The sequence below is a fragment of the Branchiostoma lanceolatum genome, chromosome 7 (genome assembly GCF_035083965.1).
Source record: "Branchiostoma lanceolatum isolate klBraLanc5 chromosome 7, klBraLanc5.hap2, whole genome shotgun sequence".
Lineage (NCBI taxonomy): Eukaryota > Metazoa > Chordata > Leptocardii > Amphioxiformes > Branchiostomatidae > Branchiostoma > Branchiostoma lanceolatum.
The window spans coordinates 5348469-5371266 of NC_089728.1; the positions used below are offsets into that span (position 1 = coordinate 5348469).

At 39.9% G+C, this 22798-nt stretch overlaps 1 protein-coding gene across 1 annotated transcript in view; it reads right to left on the reverse strand.

Moving 5' to 3' along the window:
- LOC136438795 (protein CBFA2T1-like) overlaps positions 1–22798 on the reverse strand; it is a 190677-nt gene that overhangs the window by 167603 nt on the left and 276 nt on the right. The window contains exons 2-3 of the mRNA XM_066433750.1: positions 13592–13762; positions 571–694 (exon numbers count right to left, since the gene is read on the reverse strand). The gene's annotated coding sequence lies outside the window, so the exon portion shown is untranslated. The remainder of the gene's footprint in view (positions 1–570; positions 695–13591; positions 13763–22798) is intronic.

The following is a 22798-nucleotide window of genomic DNA, read 5'->3' on the forward strand; positions in this document are numbered from 1 at the left end:
CATTAATTTGCTATTCATAATACATATAATAAAATAACATTGATGACAAAGAATCAATACACTATGATTGTAATTACCACTCATAGTCATATAGCATTCAAGACACAAATTCCTTGAGGGATGTTATCAAAAAACTCAAAAATAGAAGCACATTCTATGATTTTTGCATCTTCCATTCATTATTTTTTTATTCAAAATACATATAATAAAGTAAACATTGATGACAAACACATCAATATACCATTGTAATTACCACTGATATAGCATTCAAGACACAAATTCCTTGAGGGATATGATCAAAGATCTCCAAAACAAGAAGCACACACTATTATTTTGCATCTTGTTATAAAGGTTAAGACAGCAATGATCACATTGTCATCTTGTTTAGTCATGTCTCTTCCATGTTGATCTACAAATTGATTGCTCCACGCTTAGTCTACATCCTACAATGTACATGTAAATATGTAAAAGGTAGTATGGAGAAAGACCTAGCCCACCCCCATAGTCTGTCACTTAATACAGTGAGTTGAAACAGTACAAGTCAGATGACCACAACACCCTCCCACCTACCTGCAGCGTGCGGGGGAGAAGTCCTGTTGTTTGTTCTCTACCTCCCTCTCGCGATGACTGCCCACGTGAGCCGGCCGTATCCTCGGGAGTCTAGTCTTGTCTCCGTCTCAATATCAGCCTTGACCTGTATGAATAGATGGATGCGGGGAGAAACGGATTACCGGCGGGCGGACGAGCCTACGCAGCTGGCGGAGAGGTAATTCTGACGGAGCACCCTCCCGCGGTGAGGCAAGCCAGCCGAGTTATTGCATTCCAATTTGGCTGCACCTGCCCACCCTCATTCCTACATACATGTGGGGCAGCAGGCCTCGGCACAAATAACAAGTTCACGGCAGGCGGGATCTAAACATCTATGATTCTTGTTGCTCACCAGCTGCAAAATCTGCACTCGTCGAAAAGCAAAATTTGTTTTGCAAGGCTGTGTTTTTGTGTAGTGATTAAGTTATGCACTGAAGGCATAGGAAAGGTTGCAGGCCCTAATGTCATCAAACCAAGCCCTATGCCCACACCAATTCAATTTATTGGTTCTTGGATACATGTTTTCTTCTGGTTTTAAACATCAACAATAAAATAAGAATCACATGTACCATTCAAAATATCAATCAAACCCCAGATGGTCATCTTTTGGCACAAAAAGCCCTAGTTGTTACAGTTTTTTTTCATTCATCAAAATTCATCATTTGAAAATTGCCAGCCATGTATATGTTGGCTACTAATATGTAGTGGAATTCAGTTTCTATAGTCATTGGACGACTCTGTCTTTTTTATTTAAGTTTGACCTGCCCATTCCATTGCTTTCATGCAAAAATCCGGGAACAAGGAAATTAAGATACTAGTAGTGTGACCTGAAGCAGGCTATAGTCTTTACCACCTTTACATAAGAATAAGTACCAATATGACGAAAATCAGATATAGCTTCTTATTATGCAAATGTATTTTCCATAATCATGTATCTCTCAGATTAGCTACATGGAAGTTGAAGGCCTGCCTACGCGCACAGGCCATACCAAATTGAAGGCACAATCTCCAAACCACAGATTTTCTGCATACAAAATGTATTTGCCACATTTACATACAAACTTCCTGAATTGTTTATGGACAACCCCCAGCAGTTGTTATTTGCATCTACAACCCATCAGTCATCCCTAATGAGGCAGGAGATTTCAAAACACAGCGACCACAAAACATAACAAAGAATGGTACAAGATCTATTGGCATTAATGTTACAGATATAAGGAGATATATGTACAGAGGACTTTGATTTGAATACAACATCAATCAAGTGGGGAGGCACCGGTGCTATCATGACTTGGAACAAACATAACAATGAACGGTATAAGATCTAATATTATGACATTTATGTTGCAGATATAAGGAGAGATAGAGGACTTTGATATGAACATAGTCCATCATTTTTACTAGTCTCTACCAGACTAACCATGCCTGCTATAGGGAGAATATTTGCCTTGGAAGTTTGGCCACCAGAGGGTTTCTTTGCAAGCAGGCGAATTATTGACCTTACCGTGGACTGACCTATTATTCCTTTTTTGCCAACTTCTATGATCCATAGAAGGCTTGGTGGAGGCTGCATCAATCGAGTGGGGGAGGCACCGGTGTTCTCCTGACTTGGAACAAACCATCTTTTTAATGACAACCTTCTGCAGTGTGCACTAAAGATAGATGTGGGGGAGGTGGAGACTCAGCGATGCTGGGACGACCACAGCTGGGGACGACGCTAATTTGAGTGGGAGGCCGGGCCGGCGTGTTGGCAGCCACCTGAGATACTACCAGAAGCCGGCTAATTTATGTCGCTCAGTCCCGGCAATGTTGTAGCTAACGCTGTGTCCTTTAGGTTAACGAGGCTTCAACTCAAGTTCCCCTAAAGGAGAACTTAAAGCCGGCGTCACAATTCATGCGAGCGTCGGCCGACTTTGTAGATCGCCCAAAACTCGCCGAATTTCAAAATCGCCCGAGCGTCTACCATATTTTCCAATGTCTGTCGAACACTAAAACTAAAAATCCCCCATGAGATGGTACCATCTCTTGGACATGGACGAAGTCAGTATCGACTAACCTGGTAAAAGGCCAATATTTGGATCAACTTTTATTTATAAAAATCGCCTGAAGCCCGCGTAATCAACAGGACGTCGGCCGTACTTCGGCCGAAGATGCACATTTGAAGCTCGCCAACGCGTCGGCCAAGCTGAATTTCTAATTTGTGACGGGAGTTTGGGAAGACTGCTAGCATATTTTTAGAACACATTTGCCTTAGGAATTGGTATTTTTCGGTAATTAGTAATTTTTTTAATCGATTATGTAGCTTTCTACCACAACTCTCCACATCTACCGGTATATCTGTAGGTATAAGTATCACAGATGTGTTTCTAATCTAATGAGATATCCCAATATGCTATTATACAATCCTCATTTTCTAGTTATACATAATTATTGTTTAAACTTTAAGCACAGGTTACAGGTACAAAATCCATTTTAGAAAGTATGAAATGTTGGATATAACATAAATCTGCCTTATAGCTACAAGAACCTGCATGTGAATGACAATACCAACCAAGGAAGAAATAAAACCCGACATCCTATATTCAGCAATTCACGATCATTATACCATGCAATAACACACAAGTAGCAATATGATGAAATATGATGAAATACAACCTACTAGGTGGCTTAAACTTTAACATATGTCACTTCTTCCTGTATACAAGAGCACAAAAATCGTGACCATAGCTTGTCCAGAACACGAGATATCAAAACTGGAAGTTCTGCTGGAGTGCCATAACAACCTGCCAGGGGGTCATAAGTCATAACCTGCTGATGTCTCATCAAGACCTATCCATATACCAAATATCAAAACAATCCACCCTGGCGTTCTTGTGTTATAGTGTTCATACACACACACACACCAAAAAACATAACCTTCCTAGTGAAGATAAAACAGTATGCTTCTATAACAGCAAGCCTGACACAATGTATGGTTAGAATCAAGTACTAACAGAACACACTGAGCCTTTGGAGTAGATCCCAAAGTAGAAGTGACATTTCTAACCTTGAAATCAAGCCGGCGCTACTCCGCCTGTGATCATGTATGCAGGAAGTGAGGCACTGAGATCGTTACGGATACGAGGGCTTGGTGAGCAGCCAAGTGGAAAAGCCTCCATATGGCTACTGGAGAAATCTGTGTCCGTCCGACAGGAAGAACCGCTCTTATGGCTCACTCGTCGCTCCAACTATCTATTAACAGCCACCTGTCACTCCGTTTATGACAACCAGTAAAACTGCAACATTAACAACGGATTCAAAGATTGAATCAACTTCTTCAAACACACTAAATCTCTGATGGATATCCAGGGATGGCTTCTCGAATCTGCTTGTACCTTCATAGATTCAAATAAAGGGGATTCATAAAATCTGCTATAACTGAAAGATGTAAAAAAATTATCATATACAAAGTCTTCTATCTTATCTAGACATATACATGTACATCCATATGGCAAAGTCAAGCAGTAGAACATAATTTTTTTTTATTTGAAATAAATAACATAATTAGATAGCAATTCAAATATTGTGCATGTTGGTTACACAAGATTTCAAAATGATACTACTTAACCTTTAGCACACTGAAGTAGCTGTTTGGAACCCCATTCTCTACTGCTTACAGAGTAAGGCAGCAGGGAGAAGGTTAAATTAAACCGATTAATTGAATGATTTAATCTATTTAAATGACCACCATGATTTCCGTCGTTAACAATTCTTTCAGAAGCATCGGTGCTAAATTTCGGGGCCAGGAATAGTGTGAAAACATTTCAAAAGAATGGTAAGCACTCTAGCCTTTTTGAAGGAAACAGGTTTATCAAGACTTGAAATATCATCATTATTTACTTTGGTCCACAGCTGTAGCCTTGATATTGTGGATCCCTTTCCAGAAATACAAGACTACTTGCAAGTCATTTCTTCTGGAAACAAAGTTCTGACAAGACTGACCCTGACAGGTATTGCGAGCATCAATCTAGGCCACATAGCAATCACTTGGGCTGCTCCGTGCCTTTGGCGCCATGTTGGGGGCTTGTGAGGGAGCGGCAGTCCTGAGCTGAATGCATAATTCGGTCCTGTCAGAACATGTGCGCTCCCAGCCCGTCGCATGGTGCCAGCAGGTCTGCACATGTGATTTAGAGCGTGGCGGCACGGCTTTTTACTGCCTCGTAAAGGAAAGTCAGGTGCTTGCACGTGGACTGGGCCGGACCGATGTAGTTGTGGTTGGAAAGGGTTGAAAAGAAAAAACCAAGTAGCACTAGAAAGGCAACATTTGTGAGCAACATTTGCGATCTTTCCAAATATTTGTTACAGACTTTGTCTTTGCAATAACTTACTTCACAGCCAAATTGTTTCTAAACTTTACATTTGAAACAATTTGGGAGGTCACATAAAAACTGCAAGCATAGAAACCACTGCACATATTCCATGATTTATGATATACTATTTGGTGTATCCATTTAACCCATGAGATATAAGGAAAGGTTATAAATATATACTGATCAAGATTCAATAACACATTTTGATAGAAAATAACAGGGAGGTAAATATTCCTAAATTGACCATTTATTCACGTTTCCCGTTCCCTAAAACAAATTAGAGGTATTGGTACAAAATAAGATGGAATAGTCTGATACAAAATTGTATTGTTTTATCAAATACAGGTTTATGACTTACAAGAATGGGCCTTGTTATATCTGTGGGGGGTACATTCCTAAAACAGCAAGTATCTATAAGTCATCTGATGGCAAAACACAATAGCTACTATTTCAGCACCAGGGACAGAGGCTGTATGTTGGACTGACTTCTTTGCCAATGCTTATTTGGGGTTACTGTATTGAAGCATAGATAAGAATAATTGCAAAACAAGATGGTATATCCTATACAAATCAAGTAACTTTTAATATGACCATAATCCATATTCAAGTTTCCGGAATTATCATAAAGCTTGAGATGTATCTCTCTTTTAGATTTCTCTTTAGGAGATTATTTCAATTGTTTCATTCCTGCCATATTTACAACCAATATAAATCTTTGGACCTAAAATACTACTTATACTATCACAAAAGTTTATATAACTACTAACTACTATGATTTTCCACCAAAAGATCTGTCTTTCCAGAGGAACCTTTCAAGGCAAGGTTTAACAGGTGATTTCAAAGCTTATTGAATGCGTTTTGCACCCTGCGTTTGACAGATAAACAAGAAATATACTTAAAAATTGTGGCACAAGTAACTCTTACCAATATCTCATTGGCTTTGTGTTGAAAATGCCCAATTTAACAACATTGCAACAAGAAGATGTGGGAGAGGCCTTAAAAAACACTAGGGGAACAGGTTTTCTACACGTGTGTGTGAAAAATGTAGTCGAAAATTCTCAGGCAGAAAAATGATATGATCTGCAATCTGTTACCTAAATGTTTTGTGTGAAAAACTCCTAGTTTTTAGGTCCCTTCAATTTGGAAATAGAGTGATTTGCATATCGTCACCCTTTCAAACGTTTTTGCGGGCGAAACCAGAACACTTCAATTTGTCCCAAATACATGGAAAAAATTACTAGACAAAGCTAACATGTCCACTGCTACATAAGATGTAGAAATTGAGACTTTTCTCCATTCCAGAAGTTTATTTCATATTTTCTCAGGTGGATTCTTCCACTCGCAAATTTCAAAGTTTTTGCACATGAAAACTTAACATTTAAAGATCACTGGAAAATTAACAGCACAAGGTTTTGCACTCTATAGAGTGCAAAATATATGGTACTTAGTTTGTTTTTTCGTTATCATTCAAGTTTAAAACTGCAGAAAGTTTGAAAATATCTTGGGAATAAGTTAATTTCCAAATTTTTGACACACAGATTTTTCACATGCACAAAACTCCAACAAGTCTCTAGCAGGGACTTCTCTCCAAGCATGCCACTGTTGTGATCATTTGGCTCTATTGACAGACTGCATATATTTTGTTGATACTACCTGCTGTCAGTGATAAAATCTCCATTATCAAGTGCCACACAGCAAAATTCTTGTCACATACAAACATTCCCTTTCATATTTCTTGTCAACGATGCGTCACACCACATTGTTTCTTACCAGTTTATAGAAACTATAGGGCAAAAACAACATCTGGTGGTTTTCATGTTTATAAGCAGCCCAAATTGGTCAACTCCTTCAGACCTGACAAAGCAATTTGGTGGGACAATTAAAAAGTCGTCTGACAGAGATTGCAGCAGGCATGCAATTAAAGTGCAGAGAAAGAGGACGGAGAAAACCATCCGTCATTTTCACATGTGTTGCCCCTCGTTGGTCAGAGACGGCGTAACGTCTAGCGTTCATGTCAGAAACAGGAGTCAAAGAGACAAATCATCCTAGTCTTCATGGCGCGGAGAAATTTATAGAACTGACTACGGAAGTTTCTTTCAAACACAAATCAAGCTTTCATAAGTCCTCCAAGGCACTGTATGGCCACTAAATTTACCTTCGGCTATCAGAAAATAGCCATTGGGTGAATCGATTGCAGACGAATGTCAAATAGCAATTTGTATCATACAGCTGCGTCAGGGATCGCTCCACTGGCCCCATTAGCCGCTGAAACCTGTTGGTACGCGGGAAAACGAATTACAAGTGCCTCCACAAATATCAAGCCACCTTGCGTCCTCTCTGGGCCGCGACCTTACGACCTGCAGCCAGATTGACTTTTTATGACATGGTGGCATTTCTGTTTTGGCCATTGAACTATCAATATCAATTCAGCTGCCATTGCTTCATGACGAAATCTGAGGAAAACTTTGCTTCAGATTACACTTCTGCAGTTGGGGGTCTTACCTTTCAGCATTTTGATCCAGCGAACAGAAAAAATGTTTGAAAAAAGATCAATAATCTTTCCCTAATCCTCACTTTGAAGTAGTGTTGTAAATATCAACTTAAATTTGTGTTGTCAAAAGATCTAATATACTACCTTTGCATTTCTTAACATTTATTTGTTTGTTTATTTGTTTATTGAACCAGGAGAATTAAAGTCTTACTGTTGTTCTAGATTTCTTAATTGATGTCATATGAATATTTAATGGTGTGTTCAAAGAAGAATAACTACTATTTCCTATGAAAAGCAATATGCAAATTTTTGCTTTGTATTGTTAAAAATTGTCTAAAATTCATTGTTGATTTCAGTAATTTCTGCTGATTAATACAAACAGATGGTCAGAAATTAGATGCCAGCATATTCCATTCAGAGGTCATCATGGGCAAGCCAAAGTAGCCAATATCTATGCACATAGCGGCCTCCCTGGACCCGGCCTGCTGACCCAATGGTAGAATTACTTTCTAATTTCCCTGACATTTAGTTACAGATCTCGCCGGTGCCCCAGGAGCCCCGTGTCCCCTCTATGTTACGAACAGTGCCTACGCACTAGCGCTAATTTATGAATGTCATGGCAGGAATTTTGGGAAAAACACACAGATCACCATGAGAAAACGCACAAATCTTATAAAAAATGCACCAACCGCCATTTAAACCGTACGGATTTTATGAAAAACGCAGTCTTTCTAAATGCAAAGCATCAAAACCGAACATGGGACATCAAGAAAAGCTCACAAGATTCTATCATGCATGTTAACCTTTTCCCTGCTAATGTTTCCCTTTTGTACCAAAGTTTCATTTCCTAACTACATTGTAGGAGAGGGAGGGTTAAACCTTGCAGTACCATCCACCGTAAACATCTTTACTTAACAGTAACTTCAACTGTGCTTAAGAAATATGTCACGTTCATCAAATTTCAATATAGAAATTAGGAAAGGCCTATATCTCTTATATCATTATATTATAACCAAGAGAATTTCCAGACCCCAAACCTGAAAGACAGGACCAATCAAAATCATAGTCAAGATATCTTCTAACACAAAGTTGTCAGCCAATGGCCACTACTTTTACCAATCCAATAGCCGGAAACAATATACAAAGTACAAGAAATACATTGACAGATGGTGGAGTAGATTTTTGCCCAGCTTTACGCTCCACTGGGGATGCGACCTTCTGCCCCCTGATCTCTTGTTTGTTATTAGACTCCAGTTTTGCCTGATGGCATTTGGGCAAAATGTAATTTGGTCCCTCTAAGCATATATATCAAATTCTTGTGCTGAATATCAATGCTTTACACCAGCTGCCTTCCACTCAACAGCCAAAGTACAGACAGGTCATTACCAGAAAGGTCATTTTCAGACTTGACATATTTGAGCAGGATAACCGAATTGACTTTGTCTAACTTATTCAGGAAACCACGGCCACACTTGATATCTGGGTTGTTGGATCATCGATTAATTTTGGGGGTGGAAAAAAAAAAGGGTGCCCTTTTGGGGCATGAATGAACCCCCAAATGGTAACATTTTTGCACCAGAAGATAAAAAAAGTCTCTGTCTTCATACTTGCTACAGTTTGTCTATTTTTTAAATTGAATGCATCAAAAAGGTGGAAAATCCATTGTTTTATTGTTAACCAGTCTAACATTTAGGCTCCTGTGATGGCATTTTTGGTGATGCAAGGCCAGCGGCCCCGTGTATGAGGGAGCTTCAGCTGTTAGCTTCAAGCATCAGATCTCTGATGAACATGTAATAGGACTGCACTGTAAGAGAATTTTACCACAGCCCAACTGTTATCTTCAGCATTTAGAATGTAATAGCTTAAAACAAATAAGCAATAAGAACAAATATTACAGATAAACAAAATAGCTTTTCATTAACCTCTATATTTCATAGTCATACATACATGTGTACTTCCAAAGAAAAATGAGATTTCATCATTTCATATTATACTCCAAATGTTGTTAACAATCATGTATAACTAACACTGGGTTCATAAACTTATACGGATATAATATATATTCAAGGTTTGGAGCCTGATGGGAGCCACCTAGCAACTTGGACTAAAACTACACTTCTATGACTGAAATTGTGGGTGCCTGCATGTAGAAACGTTTAATCTAAAACTGCTCAATTTATGCCATAATTCACAGACAATATGACTAGTCTATTTACTACACTATTCGATTGTAGGAGAACACTTATACGAGTATAAACAAAAAGTCACAAATATCATCCCACATGTACATGTATATATCAAGTATTCAAGAGGGAGTTGGGACTGTTTTGGAGTTGTATCTGCTCATTATACATGATTGTACACAAGGGGGGCTGGAGGATGTCGGATGCTTCGGCCCTTTCCCAACTCAGCCCATGACTAATCAGACCAACTTACAGCATACATTTGCTTGTTTCGTAGCTTCTTCGTATGATTTACAATATGATTGGTCACAGATATCTTTTTAATGGACGAAAATTGATGCGCATGTAGATGTCATCCATATATAATCAAGTCAGAGTGGCCTTACCTTCAAAGACTTACATCATCATAGATGTATCAAATGACTCGCCCCTAATCCACCGTTTCATTCCATAGGATCCCAAATGTGTCAAGAAAGTTCTTTTCATGTATGTACAACTTAGAGATGCTTATTTTTATCTTAGAAGAAACATTTTTGTTTTCGGAAAATCAAGATTATATTTCATGATCTATATTTACACACTCAGGCTACCAACCATTGACAAAGTGGTAACCAACAAATGCTAGTCTTACAGTAGAAGTTGGACAACAAACTTGTTAAGCAACAAGGAATTGAAGACCAAAATCAAATAATTCTGTCATTTATTATCGTTTCCATTTCAGAGCCTTCTACACGATGCCCAAGCTGAATTCTTAACACAAAACGGAGAAAATGATTGTGGTCACAATGTGGAGATATAAACAATATATGCCTGGAGGTTAAACACCCATGTCCTTTTGTTTAAGGCAGGTGAAAACAGGAATGAAAACATCTGTCCTTTTCAAGAAAAGAATGTTGCCTTAAAACATATCTGTTACACCGTGAATCGCCCATGTCATCTGCATATGATGCCAGCGCTTAAAACAGTTGGAGATTCCCCTGTTTCTAACCCATCCTTTTGTACATAAACCATCAAAAACTTTCCTTACCTGAGCCCCAAGAGGACACGCTGCGATTGAGGATAGGCACTCGGTTACGCGTTTAGACAACTCTAAATACCGGTTTAACAAGTGGATTAGAGAGATCCCCTGTGATTGATTGAAAGTTGGATAGCCTAAGGGTGACATGTAGAAGAATAGAAAAGAATTGTACGCCATGGTGCATAAAAACAAACAAAGTTTAACCACTTCTCAACGGCTGATGATTTTTTTTCTCACCTGACATTCTATCCTTCAAAAGTAGATTATGGAGTTTGCTGTATGGTCCAAGAAACCTGCCCATCCTTAACCCTTAGCACACTGAAGTTGCCATTTGGCTATAAATTCTCTATTAGGTATGGGGTTAGGTAGCAGGGAGACTGTTAAACATACTCATAATTACTACTGCACCTGTCCAAAAGGATAGGCTAATGTACAGGGCTGTCTCCAGGACCTGCCCCTCTGTCCCGGGACAGAAATTTACAAGCAGAAAAATTTCATCACATTCATCCAAAAATATTGCTTCATGATGCGAAATTGATGAAAAAAGCTCAGAATGACAGATTTAACGACAAAAATGAACGGCATGGGCTCTGAAACAATAACCAATCGCAAGATTTAACCTCGTTGGTGGGACAGATGAAATTTAAAGCTGAAGACAACGCTGCTTACTGAAATACAGTTTCATAACTGAGGAACACTCTAAGAGTTTTCCTTTATTCTAAGTTTTATTAACAAGAGTTCTCAGAGTGAGTGGTTCTTATCATGGGGCAGTTACTGTCAAATTTAGGTCACCTGAGTGACCCCCGAACAGCAACCGCTCTAGTGGCAACCTCGACATTTGGCCTGCAGCTGCAAGAAGACAGTACGAAGAGCCAATTATGAATAGTTTTGTCTGTTCGTCCTTGTCCTTAGATATGGCAATCCAGGTATAATGGAAGTATACATGCACATGTATAATGGAGGCATACATGTACATCATTACTATTTAACCGTTGATCGTGTTCCAGTATTCCAAACTCCATGTGAGGGTGGGCTGTCACGCTGGTTTGGGATGGATTTTTGAAGCAGGACCCCCTATAACGTACGCACCCCATCTTTGCCCTCCATCTTAAACACCTGCTTGCGACTTAAACATTTTAAAAGTGTGCACGCTATTGGAAACTTTGTAGTACTTACAAGAGGGATTTTACTAATTAACTGACAATAGGTTAGGTGACTATGACTTTAAGTGTTCAAAGGATATTTGGAGTTTCTTTTTTTTTTACACAACCAGGAATCTCACCTGCTGACTGCTGTCTGTCAGACACGTTCTTCAGAGCTTCTGACTGGAGTACTGCTTTTCGCCGCTATAAGTAGAGGAGGGATACAAGCTCAGCCAGGTTTGGGATTGCGTTCTCACCGCAAAAGCGCCACCTACATTGGCTACTTATAGCGGTGAGAAGCAGTACTCCAGTTAGAAGCTCTGAAGAACGTGTCTGACAGACACCGAAACGTCAGCAGGTGAGATTCCTGGTTGTATAAAAAGAAACTCCAAATATCCTATGTTCTACCAACCTGATGAAATTATTTTCGGATTTAAGTGTTCAACTATTATATAGTATAAGCTTGTTTTTGAAGTATTACAGGCCTAGACATTATCAGATTACATGTGTCTGTTACTAACTAATTGACAATAGGTTAGGTGACTATGACTTTAAGTGTTCAACTATAAGCTTGTTTTTGAAGTATAACAGGCCTAGACATTATCTGATTACCGGTACATCATGTGTCTGCTACTAACTAATTGACGATAGGTTAGGGGACTATGACTTTAAGTGTTCAACTATAAGCTTGTTTTTGAAGAATTACAGGCCTAGACATTATCAGATTACATGTGTCTGTTACTAACTAATTGACGATAGGTTAGGGGACTATGACTTTAAGTGTTCAACTATAAGGCCACACCATTTTAATTTCTTGGTTAACAGAATTTTAAAAAAAATTTTAGATTGGAAAATCAACAGGAAAACAGAATCTCAGAGGAAAGTTTGTACTTTGGTGCACACAATTTCAGGGAGTGAACATGGTCAGGTGCAAGTTTGCACCCCAGCCTTCTGTTTTCATGATTTGTTCTTTGCTAAAATTAAAAAAAAAAACTGTTAACCAAGAAATTAAATTGGTGTGGCCTAAGCTTGTTCTTGAAGTACTACAGGCATAGACATTATCTGACTACATGTGTCTGGCAGAAGTCTGTGATGCTGTCCAGAGTCTGGCTATCACAGGACTTCTGTGTTTGACAGGACAACTTTTTCACAGACTACTTACTGTAAGTGACTTCAAGCTTGAGGTGATTCAATTTCGCCCCATTTGTTATAATCATACGAGGGCGACTTGTGTCATTATAGCGATTCATACATATTTCTATGGAATGAGCGGAAATTTGGCGGAAGACTTGCCAAAAGAAAGTATTTTGGACAGCTTTTAAACTTTTCTCTATCTACCTGTAGAATTGCACTCATTAGGGCCTCCATTCTACTAGACTGGCAACATGCTGCAACCTAACATTTGACCGATTGCTCAACGTATTTTAAACAATTTTTTAATGTAGTGTGTGTTTTGATGTCTTTTCAGTCATACTTTTACATTTTGCATGATATTCCAATTATGAAATCCAACTTAGGCCACACCAATTTAATTTCTTGGTTAACGGATTTTCTTTTTTTTCATTTCAGCACGAGGACATCATTAAAACAGAAGGCTGGGGTGAAAACTTGCACCTGACCCTGTTTACTCCCTGCAACTGCATGCTACAAAGCACAAACTTTCCTCGGGGATTCTGTTTTCATGTTGATTTTCCAATCTAGCATTTTTTTTTTAAATCCGTTAACCCAGAAATTAAACTGGTGGAGCCTAATGGAGAATGGGGAAGAGTACTGTAGATTGTGCATCATAAAGAAACAAAAAACAACAACAATATACTTACCAAGAACAGCACCTCTCCTTCATTCTCTCACCAACGCAGCTCACATTGTACTGTAGTTGTGCAGTCTGTCAAATCTACCGCCTGTGCTGACAGGTCTCCTGTGTTAACCACCACTTCTGTGCTAATTACAGCGGCACCAGTCAGACCGAGGAACGACAGGCCTCCGGACGTCTGAAGAGAAACAGCAGGCACCAAACAATTGCAAGTTTAAGGTCAATGTCACAGGCTCAGATAAAGTACATAATGTAACAATTACATTGTCAGGGTTTCAACTAAGTAACAGTTAGGAAGTTGTGTTAAACACCCGTCAAGTATTCATTGCTTTCCATTAAGATCATCGCCACACCAATTTAATTTGTTGGTTCTCGGATTCTTACAGGAAAATATGGAGCAACAAGGGAAAAAAACTAAGTTAGAAAAATTCATTAGGACAACCAACTCATCCGAGTGCTGCCATTACACAGTAGATGTGCCGGTTTGTAAAAAAAACAGTTTTTTTATGTATGATGCATTTCGAACACTGAGGCGAGGTTTTTCAAAGTCTTCCAAGAAAACCTGTAAATACAAAAATTAAGAAAATTTGAGGTGAGCTACATTAGAAAGTATCAAGGAATTCATTGCTTGACATACCATGTTCTGTAAGTGCAGTCATTTGTTCAACCTTCCTGACCAGTTGGATTTCATAATGAAGGCAACTTTTTTTCTGCCCAACTTTTTTTTCACACTCTCACATCAATTTTGCAGTGCCCAGATGGTGTCATCCAAATAATCAACTCAGTATGGCCTAACATTAAAAATTTTGTTATTGGTCTCTACAACACTTAACTGCAGACAATCTATTCTTCCTGTCTAATTATATAATATTACACCTTTAACTGCACAGGATTCACATCCTGATCAGAAGCTAGTCTAGTGATTGACGGACTGTTACTCTAAACCCTTTTACAGTTCAAATATTGGACCTAAAAAGGCTGCATCTACTCATGCTCAGCTTCCAAACTGAAGGGATTGTAGAAACCTGTAAATATTGGGGCACTATTGACTTCCCTAAAGGCCCTGCACTTTTCAAACTAACCATGTGAAAACCTGCACCTGTTGTGGGAGGATACCACATGGTTACTTTAATCTGGATTTGAAATTTTAAAGTGGCCAATATCATTGCCACTATTTTGAGTTTGATGTTTTTAAAATTCTAAAAATGAATTTCTCCAGAAAGTCAAATCCTGATTTTGGAATATATCATTACCCTAAAGCTTCTTGAATAAAAAGGACCAAAAACATCACCTTTTTCGGGTATGGAACTCTGTTATGAACTCAAAAAGATCATTAATTTTGTCAAACTCAAAGATCCTTGAATATTGAGGAGCATTTTTCTATAGTGTTTCTCTATGAAGTGATGTCATGTTAGATACATAATCTTATAGTTATACATATAGATATCCATTATAAATTACCCATGTGTAATACAGAATAAACTCATGTGTTAATTCTCATCAAAATCAAAATTTTGATTCTTGATGAGGACTAACCCGGCCAGCAACACAAACAAGAGTTCCACGACCTCATATCTCCATGAACAATTCTATTCATGCAAATAACTTACACATTTGCGTAAGATATGCTTGGTCATAAACACCTTTATCTAACTTACATATGTTGCAATATTGACAGGTCTATAATTTTTCAATTAGATGAATTATGGTGTTTTGCATTAATTATGCAAATAAGGAATTTATTTGCATAATTGGTATCTGTTGATGCTCCACTTTCCATAAACTACATATGTTACATGTATTTGAGTCTGATAATGGAAAAAACTGCAATTAAGTCACAATTAGCATAATTTGCACTTCATTGTGTATATCTCTGTCTAAGCTACCTGCATACTAAGTATCATATTGACAATCCTATAAGTTTCCAATTAGATGAGATATGGTGTTTTGCATTAATTATGCAAATTAGGAATTTATTTGCATAATCCGTATCTGTTGATGCTCCACTTTCCATAAACTACATACGTTACATGTATTTGAGTCTGATAATGGAAAACACTGCAAATATAGGTTTTCCTCATTAGCTATGCAAATTAAGTCCCAATTAGCATAATTTGCACTTCATGGTGTATATCTCTATCTAAGCTACCTACATACTAAATATCATGGAAATCGGTTGTTCCTTTGTTCAGTTATTCTCCTTAGAAGATTTTCACAAAAAACGCCCCTGCAGTTTCAGAGGAAGCTGCTAGGGGGCCCAAACCTACACCACTTCTTTGTTACATCACAAGCTATCTGCCACCCAAAAATCAAGACCACAGCACGTCCAGGTCAAAAGATACAAAAATTGAAGTTCCGCTGCAGTACCAAGGTCACATACCAGGGGGCCCAAAATCGACCTTGAACTTCGGCTTCACAACACCTGCCCACATACCAAATATCATCGTAATCCATCAAGAGGTTCCTGAGTTATGCTGACTACAGTAGTGCGGAAACACAAACAGACAAACACACAGACACACAGACACACCCAAAACAATATCTCCATTTTTCATGGAGATAATTAACCAACCCCGTGTATGCTGGCATATATCACATCTAAGTACAGGGGCACATTACTGTGACATATGGGACAAGAACTGTTCCCCCACTATCAGGCCAGACAGGTGGCTTGTTTTACAGGTTGACATCAATCATGCCATCCCTACACAATACCGCTGACCGATGTTCTTGCCCTTAAAATATGTGCAGATAGGTACTGTAAATGCTGGGGTAAGTTGGAGGTGATATAATTTCGAGGTAAGGAGATGGTGGAGTGTTTGCGGTGGTTTTAAGTTTGCGATGGCGCGATAGTCACATATTGTACAGTAACGGACATACCAGTTTTTAGTCCGTTGTGAAGCAGTTTGGCCGGGTCCCCGCGAAAAGGAAAAAAACCTTCTCGTTACAGATAGTATTGTAAACGCCGGTGTAAGTTTGAGGTGAAATAATTTTGTGGTAAGGAGATAGCGGAGCTTGAGTGTTCCCAGTGGTTTTATTAGTTTGCGGTAGCAGCACTAGTATACTGTGCAGCAGTGTTTCCGCCAGACCGCGACTGAGAGGCCGTCCACTTGGGGAGGGCCGTACCGCGAAAATTAATTGACCGTACCGCGAAAATTAATTGACCGTACCGCGAAAATAAATTGACCAGGAAAAGCAACTGAATGTTGTGATCAGAAAAGACTTTGTTAATTTTTCAAAATCAATTTGTTACGAAGGTCGCTATAATACTGCTTCAATCGTCACAAAATGCGATCTATATTGACCAGAAACGCCTGAAGTGTAAAGGGGTTTTCCCGCCCTGTGATCACGTGACATCTTGCCGTCAACCAATCAGAGCACAGGTTTTATGACGCCGACCAATCAGCGCTTAGAACCTTGCATATCAATGAGCTTAAAAACCGGGACGGGGCAGGTTGCGACTCGACTTATGTGAATTCATAGCGAAAATACGGTTTATCTACGGTACATATGGAGAATTTTCACGGAAAAACATTCAAAGGAATATATATTGTGTCGAATACGGTCAGAAATGATGGCGAATCGCGGCAAATCACGGCGTAGAGGCTGAAATGCACGGGCGAAATTCTTCTTTCGTTTACGTTTTTCCTTGTTTTCTTCGATGACTTTCTTCGATTGAGTCTTGAAAAACGGGTTTTTAATGAGATCACCGTATGCCAAAGGCACCGACATCGATTCTTCGCAAGCTTAACAATAGCAACAAACAAAAGAGTGTGAATGTCCAACGATATAGAGCGTCCCCACGCCCGCAGTAACAAAGAAAAACAAAGAAATTATGCCGACCTCTCATATTTTTTTCCCGATTTCTCGGTATTTAGTTTGTCTTTTTTTAAAGAGGACGGCCTATGTCTGAGTTCAGGCCGTCCAAAGCGACATAAGGCCGTCATTTGACGGGAAGACGCCCCTCTGGCGGAAACACTGCTGTGCAGTAACAGAAACACCATTTTATGTCCGTTTTAAAGCGTTCACCGCGACAACCGCGAAAATAAAACCGATGCAAAAATTTCAAGAATTACAGTATCTGGACCGGCGGGTTGGCGGGTGTGAGAACATGCCATTTCTTTTAATTGATTTTATGGCTGTCCAATGTGGGTCCTGTAGATAAGGATGCTACAAAAGGCGCGTTTTAGAGGTCCGACGTGCTGCGTACGTTGATGCGTGTTTCGAGACATATCTGTCCTGTGCTGCCCACAAAATGGGGCAATAGCTACAATTTGTCCCACAGTTAGCGGTCACTTTGGACACATCAGCCTTAATGAAGCAACAAATTAAGACCATCATCTTGAGTGGCTGAAGTCTACCTGCAATATACCATATACTGTAAATGCCTTTAAGTTCAGGAGGATTTAATTTCGAGGTAAGGAGAAAATGGAGTGTTCGCGGTGGTATCTAGTTTCCGGTTCAAACATGGTGGTACTAGCCTGGGTGCCATCCTATTTCCACCGGGGCTCCTACACTCGCTACCCTTTTTTTTAGGATAGCGAGTGTAGGAGCCCCGGTAGAAATAGGATGGCACCCAGGCTACATGTAGGTGGTACAACATGGGTAAAAGACTGACCATTGTCAAGTACTTTTGTTGTGGTGCTAAGTTCCCGGCAAAGAGGTTATCGTGGAAATCTCGAACATAAAATCACCGCAGAAATTAGAACATCTCCAGTACAACTGCACAGGTTGGCCTGACGGATCTAGTTGGTAAAATTCACAGTAGTCAGGCAATGAAGACCTGTCACTTGTCAGTAATGCTTAAAAAAACGAGTGGCTCTTTCGATTGTAAATGTAAATAAATTGATCCAAGCTGGACTCCAGCCTTGAGTCTGAATCCTTTCCACGACAAATTCCTCTGGTTTATTGCATAATACAAGTCAAGAAATGGCAGCCGCGGCTGAATTGATTCCGGACTTTACAACGTTTTAAAAGTATAACATTTCAAGGGCACTCCATCGTAATAAATTTACATAACAATTATTGCGGTTAAAGATCGTTAAAATTGGCAAGGAATCTTTAAAATCTATCATAATATAATATAATATATCAACATTGAAATCAACGACAAAATATTCGTGTTAACGGTCACAATTCCTTATTCAAAACAGTGGTAATGTAGGGTATCGGACTGTTGCGGTAGCGCTCAGTTCGTGTGTATATAGAGTTCAGTTTGTGGCTAGACCGCGTTAGCCGACCACTGGCTTCACCCCGGGACTGGGGAAGCCAGTCTCTGAAAGCTGATTTCAGGAGTTTCAGTCCGAACTTCTTGCATAGTTTTTCCCTTACTGGATTCAAGGGTGGGTAGTCCGAGTTGAGTGAGGGCTTCCGAGTAGTGGGTGTACTTCTTACCCAGAATGATGCGGCAAGCACGGCGTTGAATGGTCTCTAGACGGGATGACTGGTTTTTAGTAAGTCCCGGATTCCAAACAGGGACAGCATACTCACAGATGGGGCGCACGTAGCAAGTGTAGATGGTGACTAGATCAAGTTCGGGAACTCTGAACATCTTCAACCTTCTTAGGATGAATAGACGTTTGCCGCTTTGTTTAACCATGTGGGTTACATGACTGTCCCACTTCAAGTTACTTTGCAACCACACTCCCAATAATCTTACTACAGTTACTTCCTGGAGGGTGTGGCCGTCTAGTTGGAGTGAAGGGAGAGGGGGAGGTGTTCGTGTGAAGAAAAAATGCATCACTTTGCATTTATTTGGGTGCAATTGCATGTGACTTTTACTTGTCCATGCGTCAAGGGCATCTAGGTCTTGTTGCAGGTTTGATTGCTGTCTAATCTGTCTACTTTCCATCATATTCAGATCATCCACAAATTTCCAGTGGTCTGATCGTGCGTCGCTCGCTGCACTGTTGATGACTGCGACGAAGACTATAGGCGCGAGGACCGTGCCTTGAGGCAGGCCACATGTCAGTGTCCTCCATTCTGACAATGAACCCTTGTAGGCGGTACGTTGCTTTCTCCCTGTCAGGAAGTCACTCAGCCATGGAAGAAGAGAAGGTCGGCAGCCCAGTTCTATCAGACTCAAAATCGCGGTTGTGTGATCTATGCGGTCAAATGTCCAAACACACTCAAGCTCAGATGGGACGTTGACATCTAGTTGTCGAGCGAAGAACTTGTCACTCACATAGACTGCTACCCCTCCTCCTGTTTTCTGTTGTCGTGTTTTTGAGAAGAGTGTGAAGCCCTCAATGTTCCAGGTTCCGTCAGGGTGGTCAGATCTGAACCATGTCTCCGATACTACTGCAAGCTGTATCATGTTTTCATTCAGCGAGTGATGAAACTCTTCTATTTTATTGCACAGGGATCTTGCATTGGTGACCAGAACAGTGGGCATAGGGTAGGCGACTTCATGCGTTGCATTGTTCTGCTGCTGTTGTTGTTGTTTTGGTCGAGACACAGGAATGTGCGACAGCTGCCTAGGAGTAATCACATTGTCTCTTTCAAATGGCAAGCGGAATGCATCCCTTGATTTACATAACAGAGGTCTATATCCGATAATAGTGGAAATCTTACGGCCATGGAGTTTTCCTGCTCTCCTTCCTCTGACCCTGCTCCTAAGTCTCCAGATCCCCAGCTCGAGCATGTGGTTCTTGAGGTCTGGCTCGACTGGAAGGGCTGCACGCTTGAGTCCGCGCAGGAAACCCGTTGAGTAGTTAACCACCGTCTTCATCCAGGAGGCCATTGTTGTAGGTGCATGGGACGTCCTCAGAAAATATGGTAAAACTACACGGGAAAGTTCTTATACCTCCTTGGAGAGGGTCAGGACGGGCTTAGAACACGTACGATGACATTACTATTGAACTGGTGCAAAACTATTGCACACAAAATTGGTAAAAATCTAAGTTTGTCAGAGCGACGTAAAACCGCGGCTGCCTGAAGACGGCGCCACCTAGCGATGTTCTATATTTTACTGGCACAGCTTCTACACAAATCTAATTCGACCCTTTTGGTTTATTCTGGGATGTGTGAGGGAGAGAAAGCAGCTGTGTGGGCTCACTGGTAAACACACTCTGTCTGGTTCTCACCTAGGCCGGAGTCTGGTATGATAATCTTCATCTTACCATCAGGGTCACAGCTCTTTCCTGTGCCCATCCTTCCGTCCCCGGACAAAATTTTGCTGCTTGGGAAAGGTAGAAATTTCAACCATTCCATCACCCATGAGGGCCATGACAGACTGAAGTCAAAACTTCTTGACATTTTGTCAGGTCATCAAAGTGCGACAATATTTTTGCAAAGTTCAGATGAAGCGTATTTGTTTGCTCTCTTAAAATGATGGACATACCATTTCAAAGGATATATTTATAATTTCAAAACTAATTGTATGTCCTCAGACCACCTAGCCCCCAGATTTCTTGTGCTTTCTTTCTTACACGGTTGTTGTATTTAGCATATTCCCTCAATAACCCGTTTTTAAAAGCAATTGATATAGGTATAACAGCGAATAAAGGTCAACAAGCATCAAATTCCAGTGGCAGATCTAGACACTAACTAACCCTCGTGTACTGCACGGATTTCCTGTGTGAGTGAGATTCAGCAGACCTTGTACAAGTTGTAGTTACTAGCCCATGGTCTGTCACTCATATCCTGTTCATTAGCTTAAATGAAACTGGATTTAAGATAAGAAGTAGTTAAGTGCTAATAACACCAAAGGGACGTAGTCTACTGCTGTCACAAAAGTACAGCCAGTCAGCATTTCTGCCAGACTTGACTGAGGAGGGCTGTTCCCGTCATTTTTAGCGGCTAATTTCATTTGTTCAGTACTCTGTGTGCAAACCACAAACTTTGAAGACAGCGAACACCTTTCTTTCTCCTCTATCACAAAATTAAGTACATTTTGGCAATAATAGGGTTGTGTGACAACGTTGGTCTGGCTACCTAAGGCTAAGGACTTTCAAGTGAGATAGCTCTACTATCTGTAACTTTGGCTTACCTTTCAGTTTCAGACTTATTACATCTACTAGTATGTAGATACAGAAGCGTTATAGCTTCATTATACAGGGCATCTCTAGTCTTATATCTAATGACTTGACATTGGAAAAGGCATTATCTTAGACTAGCTTTCTTGAAATATCATTGACTGTGTGAGCTTATTGTTTAGGCAGAGTTCAAGGCTTGGATGGTAATGTGGTGTGGGGATGAAAAATTCACTCATGGTTATTACATCTTGAAAATCTTATGAAAAAAAACTCTGGTGCAGATGAGAAGTTACAGGACATCTCCATCTGATGCCCCAATGCTCAGACAACCCCAAGAGCAGTACAGATAACCTAGTGTCCACATATCAGCAGCGCTCCCTACCTGTAAAGGCTAAAACTTCACCAGGTAAAATTGCAACCAAGATAAGGCCATCATGTGAGGGGCAGAGGCCCATCTGGTGGAAATGCTGAACATTTAGATTTTCAGCCCAGTACAAATCAAACCTGTTTGACCCCTGACCTCCCTCGTGAAACCCATGAAACAGCTGGCGGCCTTACTAGTAACTTCCGGGATTCGCGCGCTACTATGTAATGCTGTTTTCTTCTGGGAAATACCCTATCCCGGTTATAACCGGGCACAGCACACAAGGCATGTTTCTGTATCCTGGATATCTGTCCAAATTATGAGTTCCTGATTTACATAATATACAAATAGATTCTATCTATGAATATACCTCTTTTCCTTAGTATTAATATAAACACGGAAATGAAATCCTTTTCACCTGGTATAAACTTACTATCTTAGTAATTTACAGCAGTTTCTTATTAATCATGCGTATTAGGTTCTTATTACTATTACTATTAGCTTGATTCATATCTATAATATATGGTCCATTTTTTCCTAAATTCCTAAATCAATTACAAATCTATCACAGACATTCCTGCCTTGCAGTGCAGAGGAATATGAAAATATTAATGCCCCCAACTACTTATGGTATGTGCCATATTTCCCAGCATGCTTCATAAGTCAAAATGGCAGCACAACATGGAGACATGGAGGTACCCATTTGACAGGAGCTAAACCAATACAGGATTTGCTATAACAAAACAGTAGCACATGACACAAATATTACATTCCAATCATCTATATCTGATGTACTATTAGAGTAGAGTTGCGTTATCTCATGAATTATGTAAAGCGAGCCCTCTTTTGCATAGATTTGTTGATGACCTTCTCT